At 37.5% G+C, this 19,475-nt stretch overlaps 1 non-coding gene across 1 annotated transcript; it reads right to left on the bottom strand.

Annotated features, from left to right (window-relative positions):
• Nucleotides 1-15,467: 15,467 nt before the first annotated feature.
• LOC141676390 (small nucleolar RNA R71) lies at nucleotides 15,468-15,574 on the bottom strand. The gene has a single exon (XR_012556983.1). It is a non-coding gene; the product is annotated as a small nucleolar RNA R71 (small nucleolar RNA).
• Between the last annotated feature and the right edge of the window lie 3,901 nt (nucleotides 15,575-19,475).

Genomic DNA, 19,475 nt, shown 5'->3' with positions numbered 1-19,475 from the left:
GAAATGACCGTTTTATGTAACGGCGTTTGGCGAACAAAACATTTCCCCTCGCCTTACTTTGAAACATAGGTTAAAGACCTTAAAGGGTTAATTAATGTATGAAACAATTATGTTAAGTATGTTAGGCAGTTGGTAAGACACTCGCGAAGGAATCACCTTAAAACTCGTAATGGTTAAATTATTAAAAATGGTGGAGCCGAGGGTACTCGAGTAACTTAAGAGAATCAGTAAGCGCAAAACAAGCGTTAGAGTCTAAGTTAGTTAAAGTATAGATTTACAAGTGACTTTGGTTTAATTCCAACTTACTTGTTGTTTATAGGTTACCAGACTCGTCCCGAGCCTTTTATCACCCCCAGTCGCTCAGGCAAGTTTTCTACCCGTTATACTGTTATTGTGATGTATATATGTATATGCATTATCTTGTGATAGATGCATGTTGGTTAATTAGCAAATTTTGCGATATATTGAAGCATGCTGATATGGTATATATATGCATGCCTGTTTCGTATTCTTGCCATATATATCTGTTGGTTCAGTTGATAATACATATGCTAGAGAATAGCGGTAATTTGCATATACCCTTAGTATAGGGACCCAAAGGTGAAAATATTTTCTAAAACCGGGAGTCGAGGATCCCGGGTAGATTTTATATATATATATATATATATGGTTATAGTTTTTAAAACTATTAATCGAATAAGGTTTATTCGATAACTTTATTTTATTAATGAATATTATCTTGCATATTCATTCGAGGACTTATGACTCCTTTATATTATTTATTGAATATTACTTGGATATTTATTTGAGGATGTATGGCTCCTTTATTTTATTTAATGAATATTATTTATAATATTCATTCGAGGGCTTATGACTCACCTTGTTTATCTATTGAATATTATTTCGAATATTCATTCGAGGGCTTATGACTCAGCTTATTTATCTATTGAATATTATTTCGAATATTCATTCGAGGGCTTATGACTCAGCTTATTTTAATTATTGAATATTATTTGAATATTCATTTGAGGATCTATGACTCCGATTATTAGCTGAGATATATTCTTTATTTTATTAAAGAATAAGGTGTCGATAATCAAACTCACTTTTGATTATTCAAATAAAGATAGTACTTTCGTATAGGTATATCTTTGGTTATTTAATATTCATTTCAAGTATAAGTTTTAAAAATTCTACTTCAATTATTTTTTATAAAGATTATTCTTTATGGGAATATTATTTAAATAATAATATTCAGATATTTTCAAATATATTGGGACTGATTTATTTTGTTAAATCAACATCACTCCAAACATTCTTAAAAATGTTTTGCGAGTCTTCAAAATGATTTTTAAAAGTTAGAGCGGATCCCAAAACTCATTTTTATATTTAAGGTCCTCCTTTCGAAGGGGATTTAAATACTCGCTCAAAACCTGAGGGATCCGGCTCTGTGGTGTGTTTTATATTCGCAACAAGGTTGCTGTTTTGTTAAATGAATTGATTACTTACCCAACACTCGGGAAGTAAAATTCTTGGAACATGTTAATCCATTAACAGGCATCACCTGGGAAATATCGGTGAGTTCTCCTTTCCAACTAGATACGACTTCTTGGTGGAGCCGTATCAACAAGTTTCTACTTGGGGAAAGGGGGAACGAGCTTTACGTTTCAGAGTCATGGATTTCATCTGAACTAGGAGTGGCGTAAGTGGTCGAGTGGCGCCGGCCCAGCCTTATTATATTGGCCCAAATGGCCTGGAAGTTCCGCTAAGTTCTCCTCTACATGTAGAAAATGGTGGGGTTGCACTACTACGACTGATCATCGTAAGTGGTCTTCCTGGCGCGACAAACTCCCGTAATGAGTTCATCATCCAATTGGATATTTCTGCAACACTACCCAGAGCACTTCGATAGAAAGGCTACGGTTGGGAGATTGTTGAGTGCTGGCAGAGTCAAGTTTTCAAAATGATGTTTGCATCAAATGAAGTATCTCATAACTTCATTTTATTTTGATGATATTTTAAAGATTGAATCTATTCAAGTATTATCTTGTAGTCTCATCTATGTGATGAACTGTTGAGCTAATTATAACTTGAACGGTGGTAGTTCTAGTAGTATTTGGAAAAGATATAAGTATATTGGAGTATCTTGTAACTTCATCTTTTAAAAACTTATATCTAGTAAATGATTATCTTATGCATGTCAAAGATTTTCAGAAAAACGTTGAGTCAAGGTTAGATATATGAGATCACCTTGCAACGATAGTTTTATACAGTTATAAACTGGAACTCTGTGTATATTATGTATGGAAGAGGACTTCCAAGATTTTGAAAAGTATATATGTATATATACTGAATATTTTGCGACTTCGTCTCATTAAGATATCAAACTTGGTTCATTTCTTTTGACCAAGACTTTCATGAGTACTATGAGAAGGCTCATATATTGTTAATCATTATACATATTATTTTGGTGGGCTTGCTGATCACCCTTGATTTCTTCTTTCATCACACAACAACAGATAGAAAAGATGAACAGGACCAAGCTCCCGATTCGAAAGCGATTAGGAAACGTTCCACAGTTTCCTATAGGCGTTGATGTCGCTGTAGCTGAGGTAGGAACTACCAATAGGCTAGGCTTTCAACTTATGATGTACCAGACTTATGTATAATTATGAATTGTAATAATGGCAAAGAAATGTAAATTTATTCAAAAACCTTTTTAAGGTGTATTAACATATAATTGTGGAATAAAATGACTTGTGATTATTTTTGGATATTCATCTCTGAGACTATAACTTGTGGTGTGTGTGTTTATTGTGGGGTCACAGTACAGAGTAGTTGATTGTGTATTAAGATTGGGTGTTATTAAGGGAAATGGAACTCGTGACAACCCGGATCCCCGACCCCGGATTTGGGGGTGTTACAGAAATGGTATGAGATCTAAGCGTTATAAACCTCAGAGATGATGTGACGTTAAGATAATAAGTTCACCAAGATAATAAGAACTCTTGCCAAGTTCATAGTCGGGCTACCTAACGTAGTACTGACAGTTAAAACCCTTATGGGAACCCTTTTAAATATCGTGATAGAAGCGTAGTTCGTTATCGTAGATGGTAGCGGACTCTGAACCCTGACGTTGAGGAGCAACAACGCGATGATGTTTTATTACTAATTGGAGATCGGATTGTGGATCCGATAGAGCGTCCTAACGCAGGACCGGATGATGTTCATATTGAGGATGTAGTGGTTGAGGATGTTGTCCTAGATGGGATTGTTGCTGAGGAGGATCTCGTGGAAGATCCTGACAAGAATGAATAAAGGACCATTGAGGAATTGATAACCATGGTTAGGGAAACTACCAGAGGTAGGATTGGTCGGTCACTACCGGAAGTTCGTTCAAGTTCGTAAAGATAGTAGCCCCTTTAACGCGGCTTATCCATAAGACTGAGAAGTTCGAATGGACAGAGAAATGCAAGAACGGCTTTCAAGAACTGAAGCAAAGGTTGGTGATGGCCCCTATGATGGCGTTGCCGGATGGAAAAGGGGATTTTGTGAGGTGTAGTGACGCTTCACATAAGGAATTAGGGTGCTTCTTATACAACACAACAAGGTAATGGCGTACGCGTCAAGACAATTAAGGGAATATAAAATTCGATATCCCCACCCATGAGCTTGGGCTCGTGGCAATAGTTTTGCCCTAAATACTGGAGGCACTACTTGTATGGAGAGAAGTGTGAGATTTACACAAGCCATAAGTGCTCTAGTGCATTTTCACGCAGAAAGAGCTCAGCATACGCCAGAGGAGGCGGTTAGAGCTAATCAAGAATTATGATTGGGAGATTCTTTATCATTCGGGGAAAGCCAATGTGGTGGCTGATGCCCTTAGTAAAAAGGAGAGACTCAAGATGATAATGTCTTTGAGAGAGTTTATAAGAGATTTTGAGAAAATGGAAATAGAAGTGAAGGTAACCAGAGCCGGTACCGAAAAGCTGTTTGAGATTGCAATACAGACCGAATTATTGGAAAGGAGCATATTGTGCCAGAAAAAGGTGATGAATGAAGGCAGAGAGCCAACAAATAAATATGAGATTAATACCGAGAAAGATGATAAGGGAATAATGAGGTATTCCTATAGAATTTGGGTTCCGAATGTTCAAGAGCTTAAAGATGAAATCTTAGATGAAAGCTAGTTTGAGGAATAAGATTTAGAGCAAACCCTGAACGTGATAGTCAGGGAGGTCGCCATCAAGATAGAAGGAACCCATAACATAATGAAGTGGAAAATGAGGATTTTAACGTATAAGATAACCCCAAGAATGGGAGAAGGATGAAACATTTCATACTAAGGAAACAGAAAGTCGAGTAAGGAAAGGAGACCCGAGACGGTACTCCTATACGGCAATTCATGGACCTGTCTAAAAAGGACTTAGACTATTATCCCCAACCACCACCCTGAGGAAACAATGCGGTGAGAAATTCTTTCAGGACCTTTAAGTCGCTAAGCCCTTAGAGTTCCAAGGAACAAGCTGACCCAGTCGAGGCAAGAGCCTGACTAAAGGAAATATAGGAATCATTTGAAATTCTAAATGATTGACGAATCACAAAAGACTGTTTTTGTCACTTACCCTCCTAAGAGGGAGACTACCCGCTGGTGAAAGACCAAGGAAGGTACGGAACAAGAGATTATAATAAACTGATTTAAGTTCAGTCAATTATTTTCAGGAAAGTACTTCCCAAGGTTATGGGGATAGTGTAAAAGCTTTAGAGCCAGAACAAAGGCAGACGAGTATGATGAATTGTGAATCTAAGTTGTAAAAGTCGTCAAGATTCGTTCTAAGGACACGAATCCAGAATGACGGGATGTTTGAAATCAATGCTTAAGTTGTGTTGGTTCATGAAATAATGATAAGAGAAAGGAGTTGGGTATGAGGAAACCCTAAAGACTCGTAGCAATAGAAATAGAAAAGTATGTAATCGTCAGGATGCGGGTGATTTACCATGAGTTAAAGTTGATGATTGAAGGCATAAGAGATACATATATTTTATCCCCTGTAAGTTGGGAGGATTCGAGGAAACCTTGAGATAATTCGAAGGATAAATAATGAGACGCAGATAGACTGAGGAGACAAGGAAGTAAGAAATTAGGAAAATTGGATGAAGGAAGTGACCTTCAAGAATGTGAAGTGTAAGACCGGTGGCTTGATACCCAGAAAGGGAGACGCCAGGTATGAAAGATATCCCAACATTGAGATGACTGTTGAGATAACAACAAAAGTAAATAAGGAATTATTAAGAAGAAGTTCGCGTTGAACACGACCAATATCTTCCAGAACATCCTTGTTATCGTTACCAGATTAGGCAAGAAAAGCGGATAACCGTTGTTATCTTTTGGAGGCCATATTGATTGACCTCATTTTGAATACAGATGTTATTGTGAAATTAGGCATATACTATCAAGGTGGAAATGATTGAATAAGACACCCTTATCAGGGTTATATGACTTGATTTATCCATGGAAGGATGCAGGTACCTTTTAAAGGTGGAATTAAGGATAAAACATCGGTAACTTAAAATGAATCCTGGGGGAATGCATAAAGGTTGGTATTTCACCCTTAATAGGGACAGTATGAGTTTTGATATTATAGAATGAAGGATTAAGGTAACAACAACCTTTAAGGATCAGTGGAGAAATTTTTCAGAAGTATATAGACTATGATTCTGGTATTAATAAATGGTATCTTGATACGCCCTGTGCCTAGGGTGTACCTGATGAAGGATTTAAGGATAACCTTAGAAGTTTTATAAGGAGAAAGGTAATATTCAAAGATCTCAAGAACAGAAATTTTGATGAAGGAAATATGGCGTAATTATAATAATGCCAAGTGGGGCACGTGTTAAACCACGAGAAAGTATGGATCGAACCAGTAAAGGTCAAAATTAGTCAGGGCAATTAGGACCTAAGATAAAAGATGTTCTAAGTACGATCGAGAGTCAGTCGCGACAGTGATTAACCTCTAAAGACTGAGGCAATAACTTATGAAAAAATGGTGATTTTTTTTTACTCATCAGATTTTAAGGAAAACATCTTCACATAAGCTGTGATTGAAATGGGGTAGAAAATTAGTGAAAGTGGTTAAGATGACATTGATTGTAAGGAAATATTACTATCAGGAAAGGCCAAAGAGGTGGTCGACACTTTAAATGTAAGAGGACAATTACAGGCGCTCGTGCCAGAGGAATACAGTAATAATGGTTGAAGCCGTAAAGGTTGTATTATGGTTTGAAAGATTGACATTCCTTCTGATGACTGTGCAATACCCAACCATAATAGTAGTTGGTAAAGGTTTAATTCGTGTAATCGCCATGAGCAGGCTATCTATCTCAGAAGATACTATCTTGAGATAAGCCAGGACCATGTTTCAAAAAGGACTAGACGAACCTTTGAGTAAGTCTTCTATTTAAGGCATATGATTAAGAATGGTATTAACCTGCTATCGTTGCTTTGATTGAAACTCTTCTGCAATTTTATCTGCTTCATGTCATGTATGTATGTCAGGATCAGGAGTGTTCTTCATGAATCAGGAATGATGATTATGTTACCTCCTTAGAAGGATTTGATACGACATGTATGGACTCCGTATGGTTAGATATTAAGATTTCATGGAATGTGAATAATGACAGTAGGTCAGTGGTGGACCATAGTAAGGCAGCAATGATTCTGCGAGTAACGAGCTGATTACAACCGTGAGAGTTGTATTGGAATGGATGTTGAGATTGAGTACCACTAAACGGGTCGTGGTAGTGTATAAGTTATCATTGATAGACTAATTAAGTAGAGTATCTACCTATTGAATATTTATTCTTTCTTATCAATAGAGAGTCGTATTATTATACGAGGAAGGTTGCGGTGCAAGCATATAATTCAAGTAACGATGATGTCTAGAATGAGATCCCAGGTTTGATTTTCGATATCGAAGGAGTTTCAAAGGTGATTGTGTATAAGCTCGAGGAAGAGCATGGGTCCATAGAAAGATGGACGGAATAGCAAAAATATTTAGGCATGTGAAATACGATGCTATAATACTTGATGTTGATATAAATACATATATTTTTTGTTCTCCTATGACAAACCTCTATAGTTCAGAGGTAGATTCCGAGCCAGATATTTTATGGCAATAATTTTTTTTTTACGAATATACAATTCACTTCAGTTCGTTCTTTTTTCTTCTTTTCATTTCATGTAAGCTGAGAAGAACAACCCTTCCAGAAGGGGAGGTATTGCCGAATGACTATCTATTTGTGTGATAGAAGCCTAGTAGGATACCATCTATTGTTTAATTGCTTGTCAAGTACTAAAGGCTGGCCACCTTCTGTATTAACTATGCAATATAACAAGTGTTCATGATCATAGTGATCTCTCAATAAATTCTTTTACTTCTATATGAAGGATTAAGCTTTCGAAGATAGAAGTAGCTGAAAAAGGAGTAGTAAAGTTATGGTGGTATTCGGAATGGAAACACATTCGTGATACTAAGGTTGACGTGGTTATTAAAAGGTTATAGAACGCTAACGAGCAAAAGTATAACCAGTATAATATTAGGAACGGAGGGTAGTAGCGATTACGAACTGGAAAAGAATGGGTATTGAGAAGCAAAAGCTCTAATGTTAAAAGCTATAATGAGAGTCTGTGCAATAGACTTGAAAGAAATTGGAATGATCACTAAACACGGATTGAGTTTTCTTACGATAATAGATCATATGTCATTATCGAGATGTCGCCTTATGAGATCATTGAGGGAAGACAATATCGATCTCCCTTATGTTAGGATGAAGTTGTAGAGCGCAAGATGCTCGGACCAGCAGTGGTCCAAAGGACCAAGGATATGATAGATCTAATCAGAGGACGGCTGGTAGTAGCCCAAGATGGACATGATACATATGTTGATTTGACACGAAAGGACAAGGAATAGGAAGTAGGGGACCTAGTGCTGTTATAGGTATTCCCTCTGAAAGGATTGATGAGATTCGGAAAGAAAGGAAAGCTAAGTCCACAATGTGTCCGACCCTTGGATATACTAAAACATATTGGGAGGATAGCATACGAGCTAGCCCTACCCCCAAACCTGTAGCAAGTTCATAACATGTTTTAAGTATCAATGTTAAGAAAGTGTAATTCGGATGCCAGATAAATAGGGGTATATGAGCGCATAGACATGCAACTCGACGTAACCTATATGGAGCAACCAGGAAGGGTTATAGAGTGAAAAGGAACAAGTGCTTAGGAGAAGGGTTATTAAACTAGGCAGAGTTTGGTGGTAGGACCACAATGCGGGAAAATTGACTTGAGAGTTAGAAAGTGCAATGCTAAAAAAAAAAAAAAAATCCCCAACTGTTTTCTATCTGATTCCGGGACGGAATCCTTTTAAGGAGGGGAGACTGTAATAACCCCAATTTTTTGGAAATTTTTAAAACCCTGATGAATAGTAACTTTTGCTGACTTTGCTGATTATGCTGAATGAGAAAACTTTTCATGGCACACTATGTAGGGGTTCTGTTATGGATATTCTGAGATTTTATTAGTACTCTATATGGTATATAAGTGTATGTAAAGATCGTCAGAATCCAATTTCGAACACTTTGGTTTTTCCCGGAAATCCACTAGATACGGAAAGAATTGAGTAAAAGGTAATAGGATAAAAAGGATTTAAATTAAAGGATTATAAGAGAGGATCATAAAAGGAATATAATATATTGAGAAAGGTTAAGGGAACCTAAGTAATAATATCCCGGGTATGATCCCTCAAACGATAAACGAAAACGAAAGTTAAGCGAACCGTATAACAGATCAGCGGTCATTAGGCAAACAATTAGGAAGTTAATCAAAGGGATAAGAGAGGATGTTGTCATCCAACCAATAGAAAGAGGACAAAGGAGGGGTGATGACATCACAAAGTGATGCAAGCATGACATAAGAGGGAAGGAAATGTGGTGGAATATTAACCACACAAAATCAAGGGTAAATGGGTAATTGACCTAAAACAAAACAAAACTAATTCAACCAACCAAGCAAATATTCATTTTCATCAAAACAAAAACACAAAATTCTCCTTCATCCTCCCTTTTCCATTTTTAAAGAAAACAATTTTCAAAATTCAAGTTCAAGGCTTCCTAAATTGGTAAGATAATTCCCTAGTATTCCTTATGCATAGTTATGGCTATTCTATGAGTTTAAGCTTCCAAATCATTCACAATCTTCTTCAAGAAATCAATGAAGAAGACAATGAACAGTGACTTCAAGAATTTTAACTTGATTTTCTTGTTTTTCCTTTAAGATCCAAGCATCCCCAAGTCATCTCAAGACTTCTTAAGGCTTCCTAACTACTCACACCACTTCAAGGAAGGTATATCATCTCCAAACCCTAGATTTACTTTGTTAAATAGGATGATTCTAGTTGTTACGGTGATATAGTAGCTTAATGCTTGTTGGTTTAGAATTTGGGTTGGAGTGGTAGTGAAATGGATGGTGAATCTTGTTGTTTTAGTTAAAAGAACTTAAGTATAGTTAAATTCAAGCTTAAGCATAAGTATAAATGTTAATATTGAATTGATTGGGGCTGTTAGGATGTGGTATGGATGGAGTTTGGATTGGGATGTGATTGTGGCTTGATTATGGGTTGAATTGGAAGGGTATAAAATTGGGAAATCGCGTAAACATAGCCGTCGTAATGTCCGATTTACTTTAGACTGCTTTTGTTCATAACATTAGGACCCAAGAACCTCCTGCTAGATTTTGACCATTGCCATGTAATAGTTCATGTTACGAGCTTCGTTTTGATATGTAGTTCATTTGGTTCCGATGTACGGTTTAGGAGAAACGACCGTTTTAAGTAACGGCGTTTCGTGAACAAAACATTTCCCCTCGCCTTACTTTGAAACATAGGTTAAAGACCTTAAAGGGTTAATTAATGTATGAAACAATTATGTTAAGTATGTTAGGCAGTTGGTAAGATACTCGCGAAGGAATCGCCTTAAAACTCGTAATAGTTAAATTATTAAAAATGGTGGAGCCGAGGGTACTCGAGTAACTTAAGAGAATAAGTAATCGCAAAACAAGCGTTAGAGTCTAAGTTAGTTAAAGTATAGATTTACAAGTGACTTTGGTTTAATTCCAACTTACTTGGTGTTTATAGGTTACCAGACTCGTCCCGAGCCTTTTATCACCCCCAGTCGCTCAGGCAAGTTTTCTACCCGGTATACTGTTGTTGTGATGTATATATGTATATGCATTATCTTGTGATAGATGCATGTTGGTTAATTAGCAAATTTTGTGATATATTGAAGCATGCTGATATGGTATATATATGCATGCCTGTTTCGTATTCTTGCCATATATATCTGTTGGTTCAGTTGATAATACCTATGCTAGAGAATAGCGGTAATTTGCATATACCTTTAGTATAGGGACCCAAAGGTGAAAACATTTTCTAAAACCGGGAGTCGAGGATCCCGAGTAGATTTTATATATATATATATATTTATATATATATATGGTTATAGTTTTTAAAACTATTAATCAAATAAGGTTTATTCGATAACTTTATTTTATTAATGAATATTATCTTGAATATTCATTCGAGGACTTATGACTCCTTTATATTATTTATTAAATATTACTTGGATATTCATTTGAGGATGTATGACTCCTTTATTTTATTTAATGAATATTATTTATAATATTCATTCGAGGGCTTATGACTCAGCTTATTTATCTATTGAATATTATTTTGAATATTCATTCGAGGGCTTATGACTCAGCTTATTTATCTATTGAATATTATTTCGAATATTCATTCGAGGGCTTATGACTCAGCTTATTTTATTTATTGAATATTATTTGAATATTCATTTGAGGATCTATGACTCCGATTATTTGCTGAGATATATTCTTTATTTTATTAAAGAATAAGGTGTCGATAATCAAACTCACTTTTGATTATTCAAATAAAGATAGTACTTTCGTATAGGTATATCTTTGGTTATTTAATATTCATTTCAAGTATAAGTTTTAAAACTTCTACTTCAATTATTTTTTATAAAGATTATTCTTTATGGAAATATTATTTAAATAATAATATTCAGATATTTTCGAATATATTGGGACTGATTTATTTTGTTAAATCAGCATCACTCCAAACATTCTTAAAAATGTTTTGCGAGTCTTCAAAATGATTTTTAAAAGTTAGAGCGGATCCCAAAACTCATTTTTATATTTAAGGTCCTCCTTTCGAAGGGGATTTAAATACTCGCTCAAAACCTGAGGGATCCGGCTCTGTGGTTTGTTTTATATTCGCAACAAGGTTGCTGTTTTGTTAATTGAATTGATTACTTACCCAACACTCGGGAAGTAAAATTCTTGGAACAAGTTAATCCATTAACAGGCATCGCCTGGGAAATATCGGTGAGTTCTCCTTTCCAACTAGATACGACTTCTTGGTGGAGCCGTATCAACAAGTTTCTACTTGGGGAAAGGAGGAACGAGCTTTACGTTTCAGAGTCATGGATTTCATCTGAACTAGGAGTGGCGTAAGTGGTCGAGTGGCACCGGCCCAGCCTTATTATATTGGCCCAAATGGCCTGGAAGTTCCGCTAAGGCGGTCCATTCCTTAGGAGTTCAGTGTTCGGTTGACAAGTAAATCCGACAGGTTCTCCTCTACATGTAGAAAATGGTAGGGTTGCACTACTACGACTGATCATCGTAAGTGGTCTTCCTGGCGCGACAAACTCCCGTAATGAGTTCATCATCCAATTGGATATTTCTGCAACACTACCCAGAGCACTTCGATAGAAAGGCTACGGTTGGGCGATTGTTGAGTGTTGGCAGGGTCAAGTTTTCAAAATGATGTTTGCATCAAATGAAGTATCTCAGAACTTTATTTTATTTTGATGATATTTTAAAGATTGAATCTATTCAAGTATTATCTTGTAGTCTCATCTATGTGATGAACTGTTGAGCTAATTATAACATGAACGGTGGTAGTTCAAGTAGTATTTGGAAAAGATATAAGTATATTGGAGTATCTTGTAACTTCATCTTTTAAAAACTTATATCTAGTAAATGATTATCTTATGCATGTCAAAGATTTTCAGAAAAATGTTGAGTCAAGGTTAGATATATGAGATCACCTTGCAACGATAGTTTTATACAGTTATAAACTGGAACTCTGTGTATATTATGTATGGAAGAGGACTTCCAAGATTTTGAAAAGTATATATGTATATATATTGAATATTTTGCGACTTCATCGCATTAAGATATCAAACTTGGTTCATTTCTTTTGACCAAGACTTTCATGAGTACTATGAGAAGGCTCATATATTGTTAATCATTATACATATTATTTTGGTGGGCTTGCTGCTCACCCTTGCTTTCTTCTTTCATCACACAACAACAGATAGAAAAGATGAACAGGACCAAGCTCCCGATTCGTAAGCGATTAGGAAACGTTCCGTAGTTTCCTATAGGCGTTGATGTCGCTGTAGCTGAGGTAAGAACTACCAATAGGCTAGGCTTTCAACTTATGATGTACCAGACTTATGTATAATTATGAATTGTAATAATGGCAAAGAAATGTAAATTTATTCAGAAACCTTTTTAAGGTGTATTGACATATAATTGTGGAATAAAATGACTTGTGATTATTTTTGGATATTCATCTCTGAGACTATAACTTATGGTGTGTGTGTTTATTGTGGGGTCACAGTACAGAGTAGTTGATTGTGTATTAAGATTGGGTGTTATTAAGGGAAATGGAACTCGTGACAACCCGGATCCCCGACCCCGGATTTGGGGGTGTTACAGCATGTATGCAGAAAGGGACTCATTGTCATGCTGCCGGATTGTCTCCAGGTGACACATGTGCATTTCGTGCATTTTGTTTGCCCGAAATCTCCGAAGAAAGGAGGCTCGAAATTCCTTCCAAGAGTGGATGCTACGGGAGGGGATTCTGATGAACCATCTCTGGGCCCCTCCCTTAAGAGTTGAAGCGAAGAACCTTGATTTCGTCAAGTCGTTGTAGTAGTATATCTGCACTATTTGCTCAAAGTAGTTTAGGTGCTCCTCCGGGTCTCCTAGACCATCGAAGGAGTCAAAGTTGTAATGTTTCAAGTCCCGCTGCCGGGGGATACCTTCCAAGGAGTGGCTGAAAGGAGTAAGTGTTTCTCAAATCTCCACTCCTGAGTCTCTTTCCATCTTCCTCTGCAATTCATAGATCATGTCTTTGAGGTCCTTCTTCTCCGGAGTAGGGTCTCTCCGGGTTCTTTTGCTTCTAGACTTGGCCAACAGCTTCTTTTCTTCTAATTGCATTCTCTTTTGGATCTTTAGCTCAAGTTTTGCTTCTTCTTCTTTCCTGATTTGCTCCCGGACTTCTTGATAAGTGGATTTTATATCCACTTGGAATGCTTTATTACAAGTTTAAATTGGTATTTTGTACTCAAGTTGTTGGTATTTTGATGTGTTTTTGTGTTAATGCATTTCAGGTATCAGTTAAATGAAGAAAAGAGCTTTTAAAGGAAATATGATTAAAAGTGATCAGAATTGGAAGCCAAGGCCATTGTCTAGTTGTAGAGAATCTCAATAGCTTCGCGTGGGCAGTTGAATCGCCTAATTCTGACGAGTAGAACTCAAGTTATGGTCAAAACAAGATTCATCAGAATATTTTTCCAGTCAGTAGCTGAGCGTCCGCTCAGCAGAGCTGAGCGCCCGCTCAGAGAGCTGAGCACCCGCTCAGGAGAGCTGAGCGGCCGCTCAGGAGAGCTGAGCGGCCGCTCAGGGCGCGGCTGGTCGCTGATTTCGCTGCAAAAGCCTTTTTTGAGTAGAATTTGACGATTTTAAGGGTCCAGGTCCACTAGGGGCGTATATATACTTAAAAAAAAGGGTTTTCATCATCCGGGAAGATTGGGATACCAAGGAGAAGACCTAGAAGCACAGAACAACTCCGAAAAAGAAGATCTTGTTTTCAACTTGTGATTCTTTGAATTAGTTGTAACTTTGGATGCTCGTTTTCATTCTTGTTGAACCTAGAACTCGTTTATTCGTACTTTGATTATTATTTAGTTTATTAAGACCTTGTTTATACCATGCTTTCATTGGAACCCATGGTGACGATGAGTTTGATTATGGGCTAATCGTTGTCATGGGATTCTAGCGGATTTACTTATGGATTTCAATAATTAATTGTTTCGATATCTTGGTGTGTGGTGATTGTATGATATCCTAGTATTGGTTGTGCTTATTCGTCTTATATGCATAGCTAACATATAAGATAGCGTGTTAATCTCTATTGAAGCGACAGTGAATATAGAGGTTTAGAACTTGCCATGCTAGCATAGGTTTTTGTATGTGTATACATGATTCGTAGGTAACTCTAACCATTTTACTTGCCCTATGTAATCAAGATAGATAACTTGTGCTTAAACCGTTATGTTGTCAAATTCTATAGACATATAGGGTCTCAATATAATTGGTACCTATTCAGCTTCTATCTCTTTTGTGGATGTCTGGTAGAATGGTACTCGTGCAATAAAAGTTGGCGTTTATCAGTTTCGTGTTATCTGATTAGTGTCATCACCATCACATGTTAAGGTTAAGAACAATAAGGCTATTGAATGAAGTATTTAATGAAGTTAGGATCCCATGTTTGTCATATATAGTAATTTAACTTCAATTCTCTTAGTTAATGTTATTTAGTATAATCTCTTAGTTTAATAAAAACCCAATTTGTTATTTGTCTTAGCATTGAGCGATAACCATACATTGTTGCATAGGTGCATAAATTGAACTTAACCTAAACCAGTCTCTGTGGGAACGAATCTGATTTATATCTTATACTACTTGCGAACGCGTATACTTGCGTGAATATTAGCGCGTGTTTTCGCCCTAACAAGTTTTTGGCGCCACTGCCGGGGACTCGGTGTTAATTTTTAGTTTATGTGCTTGTCATCAGTGGTCGTTAAAGTTCACTGACTCGGATTCTTTTACTTTCACGGTTTATTTGTTTATGTTTCAGGTACTCATTACAATGGGAGATCCAGCAGCACGAACGAAAGCCTTGATGGAGTTTTCTCAACCCAAGATCAATGACATTCAATCTAGCATTGTCAGGCCAGCTATCACAGCTAATACCTTTGAGATCAAGCCTGGCATAATTCAACGGGTACAGACTTCAGTCCAGTTTGGGGGTTCTCCAATGGAAGATCCCAATACGCACATTAGGGATTTCATTGAGATCTGCGACACCTTCAAGTTCAACGGTGTTTCCGAAGATGCTGTGAAGCTGAGACTATTCCCATTCTCTCTGAAGGACAAGGCTAAGAGCTGGTTACACTCTCTACCAGCTGGTTCAATTACTACTTGGGAAGATCTTGCTCAGAAGTTTCTTACTAAATTCTTCCCTATGGCGAAGATAGCTGCACTCAGGAATGCTATTACTCAATTTGCACAGCAAACGGGAGAATCGCTAAGTGAAGCTTGGGAGCGCTACAAGGAGATTCTTAGGAAGTGTCCTCGTCATGGAATTCCTGATTGGATGATCATCACTTGTTTTTACAATGGATTGGGAGCACAGTCCAGACCCATGCTCGATGCAGCATCAGGCGAAGCATTATGGGCAAAGAGCTATAAGGAAGCTTATGATCTAATTGAACTGATGGCTACTAATGAATATCAGTATCCAACCCAGAGATATCCACAGGGCAAGGTAGCAGGAGTTCTTGAAGTGGATACAGTTACGGCTATCACTGCTCAACTAAAGGCGTTGTCTATGAAGATCAATTCTCTGGCTAACTATGGTGTTAAGCAGATAATTAGTGTTTGTGAGCTGTGTGCAGGTCCGCATGTGACAGAACAATACGCTATATCTAGCGACTCAGCTCAGTTTGTGAGCAACTTTCAGAGATCGCAGCAACCAGTTCCAGACACTTATCATCCTGACAACTGGAATCATCCTAACTTCAGCTGGAGCAACAATCAGAATGCGATGCAACAACCATTCCAGCAGTTTGCAAATAAGCTATTTAACCCTCCTGGTTTTCAGCAACAATTTACACCAAGACAACAACTCCAACTTCAACAACAAACTAATGATGCAGGTCTATCTTCGAATGAAAAATATGAATTGGAGGAGTTGAGGCTTATGTACAAAAACCAGGCTCTTATATGCCAAAGCCAGGCTGTTTCTATCCAGAATCTGGAGAACCAAATAGGGCAAATTGCTAATGCCTTATTGAATCGACCACCAGGAATGCTTCTTAGTGATACAGAAACAAATCCAGGCAAGAGGGAAGTTGAAGAACAGGTGAACGCCATCACCTTAAGGTCTGGAAAGGTCGCAAACCCCCAAGTTCAGCAAGACGAAGAGCCAAAAAAATCTCAAGATTCAGAAAATAAAGTTGTGGCTGAAGAAGATGTACAGAAGGAAGTAGAGGTGGAACCAAGGAAGACTACTATGGAACACACTCCTCCTGAGGGTAATACAGGGGAGAAACAGATTTATCCTCCACCTCCTTTTCCTAAAAGGCTGCAGAAGAAAAAGCTGGATAAGCAGTTTGAGAAGTTTCTGGAGGTGTTCAAGAAACTTCATATCAACATACCTTTTGCTGAAGCTCTTGAACAGATGCCTAGCTATGTGAGGTTTATGAAAGGTATTCTCTCTCGGAAAGTGAAGCTCGATGACTTAGAGACCGTTGCTCTAACGGAGGAATGCAGTGTTGTGCTACAACAGAAGTTGCCTCCGAAGCTTAAAGATCCTGGAAGCTTCACTATTCCTTGCACCATCGGAAACTTGTCGTTCGACAAGTGTTTATGTGATTTAGGAGCTAGCATCAATCTGATGCCCTTATCTATCTTCAAGAAGCTTGGTCTGCCTGAGCCGAAACCAACATACATGTCATTGCAACTAGCTGACCGTTCCATCGCTTATCCACGAGGTATAGTGGAGGATGTCTTGGTCAAGGTGGATAAACTCTTCTTTCCTGCTGACTTTGTAATTCTTGATTTCGAGGAAGATAAGAAGACTCCCATCATCTTGGGAAGACCATTCTTGGCTACAGGCCGAACTATGATCGATGTGCAAAAAGGAGAGCTTACGATGAAGGTTCACGATCAAAAGGTCACTTTTAATGTGTTCAAGGAAATAAAATTACCCACAGCTAAAGAGGACTGCTTTAAAGTAGAGCAAATTCAGGTTTTGAATGCACCTCTGTGGAAGAGGAAGTTGGATGTGCCATTCGATTCTCTTGGGTTAGCAGAGCTGAAAATTTCTCAGGATCGTCTCGAGTCGTCTATTGAAGATGCTCCTACACTTGAGCTCAACCCACTACCAAATCACTTGAGTTATTCATTCTTAGGTGCACCCCCTGACAAGGGGTTGGGATATATCTTTGATGATGTAGAAGGTAGCCGAACGGATCCTCCAGTGCCTATAGAGGGTTCTTCTCATGTGCAGCAGGTAGTTGATAGGACTAGTGTTGGTGACGAGCAGTACAGGCGAGTAATTAGGCATATGGAGGCCATGCACGACATTCACCGTCATTTTGCTGAAGATTTGACACATGCTTTCGGTACTATTTTCCGAGACACTAGTGGCGAGGTTGATTGGCCACCTGATCCTCCACCCGACGAGGGTGAATCTCCCGCTAATTAGGTATGCCTGAAATCCTTATTATTGCCTTCAATGAGGACATTGAAAATTTTAAGTTTGGGGGTGATAATGTAAGGATTAGTAGTGTGTGTCCATATAGATTCATATAGATTCATGTTACATGTTTAGTTGTAGTTCATTCATATTTTTGTATGATTGTTCATTTAGGACATATTTGTTTGTTTTTATGTAATTTCATATAGTTGCATTTGCATGCATATTTAGCATGATCCCTTAAGATGAACTATGATATTTGATAAGTTGATGTTGATTTCAGTGTGGTGATGATGAATAGAGGGATGTTTAAGTCCTAATGAATTGATTTGCATGCCAGAAACAAATATTTTCACAAAGTCTTATAGGGTTGCTTTTGATCTAGATCATGATCATACTTGTTTGTTGTTGAGATTTAATCACTTGGTTATATTTAGAATTTGTGATATTCTCGTAGTGACGTAAAAACACTGATTCTTTTTATCTGGAGAAAAACTTGGATTTCATTGCTAGTTGTTGTAAGGCTAGGTGTCAAATGGCTAGTAGCCGGCTCATATTTTTATGAGTAGTCTAGGGTTGAATGAGATGGAGCGAAACACACTAATTCAGAAATTGTTGAAAAAAAAGAAAAAAAAAAAGAAAAAAAAAAGAAAAAAAAAAGTATGTGTTTATGCATAATTGATCAAGAGTGAGAACTTTAATACTCGAGTTATTAAGTTCTAGGGGACTTTGTGCCTAGTGACCTAAGACTTTTATAGTCTGGGATCCGTTAACCTAACGCTCGCTACATGGGTATTATTGTATAATTCTTTTGGGACCTCATTCATTGCACGATCAAATAAGCATCTTTGCTATGTGTTCAATAATAGTGTGAATCCTTGTATAACTCTAGTAGAAAGGAGGTGTTATGAGTCATAATGCGTTTATTGTCTATTCTGTTTATAAACTTTTGATTGTTTCAATGATAGATAAGTTAGGGTTATTGATCTAGTATCGAGAGTATATCTGTTAAGCATCCACACACGCACGTTTCTGGTTTGTGAGTTGGTTTGTGGGATTTATTCAAACTCTGTTTCAAGTTATTGCATTCTTAGAGGCATTGGCTTATTCATTTGGTTATGGTTATTCTGAGGGGATCGATTGCATAATCATTTAGTTGCATTCACGTAGTTGCATTCATGCATTAGGTTTGTTTTGTAGTTTTGAGTCTGTTTATGCTTGAGGACAAGCATCGATTCAAGTTTGGGGGTGTGATAAGTGGATTTTATATCCACTTGGAATGCTTTATTACAAGCTTAAATTGGTGTTTTGGACTCAAGTTGTTGGTATTTTGATGTGTTTTTGTGTTAATGCATTTCAGGTATCAGTTAAATGAAGAAAAGAGATTTTAAAGGAAATATGATTAAAAGTGATCAGAATTGGAAGCCAAGGCCATTGCCAAGTTGTAGAGAATCTCAATAGCTTCGCGTGGGCAGTTGAATCGCCTAATTCTGATGAGTAAAACTCAAGTTATGGTCAAAACAGGATTCATCAGAATATTTTTCCAGTCAGTAGCTGAGCGCCCGCTCAGCTGAGCTGAGCGCCCGCTCAGAGAGCTGAGCGCCCGCTCAGCCCGCTCAGGAGAGCTGAGCGGCCGCTCAGGGCGCGGCTGGTCGCTGATTTCGCTGAAAAAGCTTTTTTTGAGTAGAATTTGACGATTTTAAGGGTCCAGGTCCACTAGGGGCGTATATATACTTAAAAAAAAGGGTTTTCATCATCCGGGAAGATTGGGATACCAAGGAGAAG

The sequence above is a fragment of the Apium graveolens genome, chromosome 7 (genome assembly GCF_009905375.1).
Source record: "Apium graveolens cultivar Ventura chromosome 7, ASM990537v1, whole genome shotgun sequence".
NCBI classification, from domain to species: Eukaryota; Viridiplantae; Streptophyta; class Magnoliopsida; order Apiales; family Apiaceae; genus Apium; species Apium graveolens.
The sequence above is the reverse complement of the archived record's forward strand: the minus strand, read 5'-3'. Positions and strand labels throughout refer to the sequence as shown.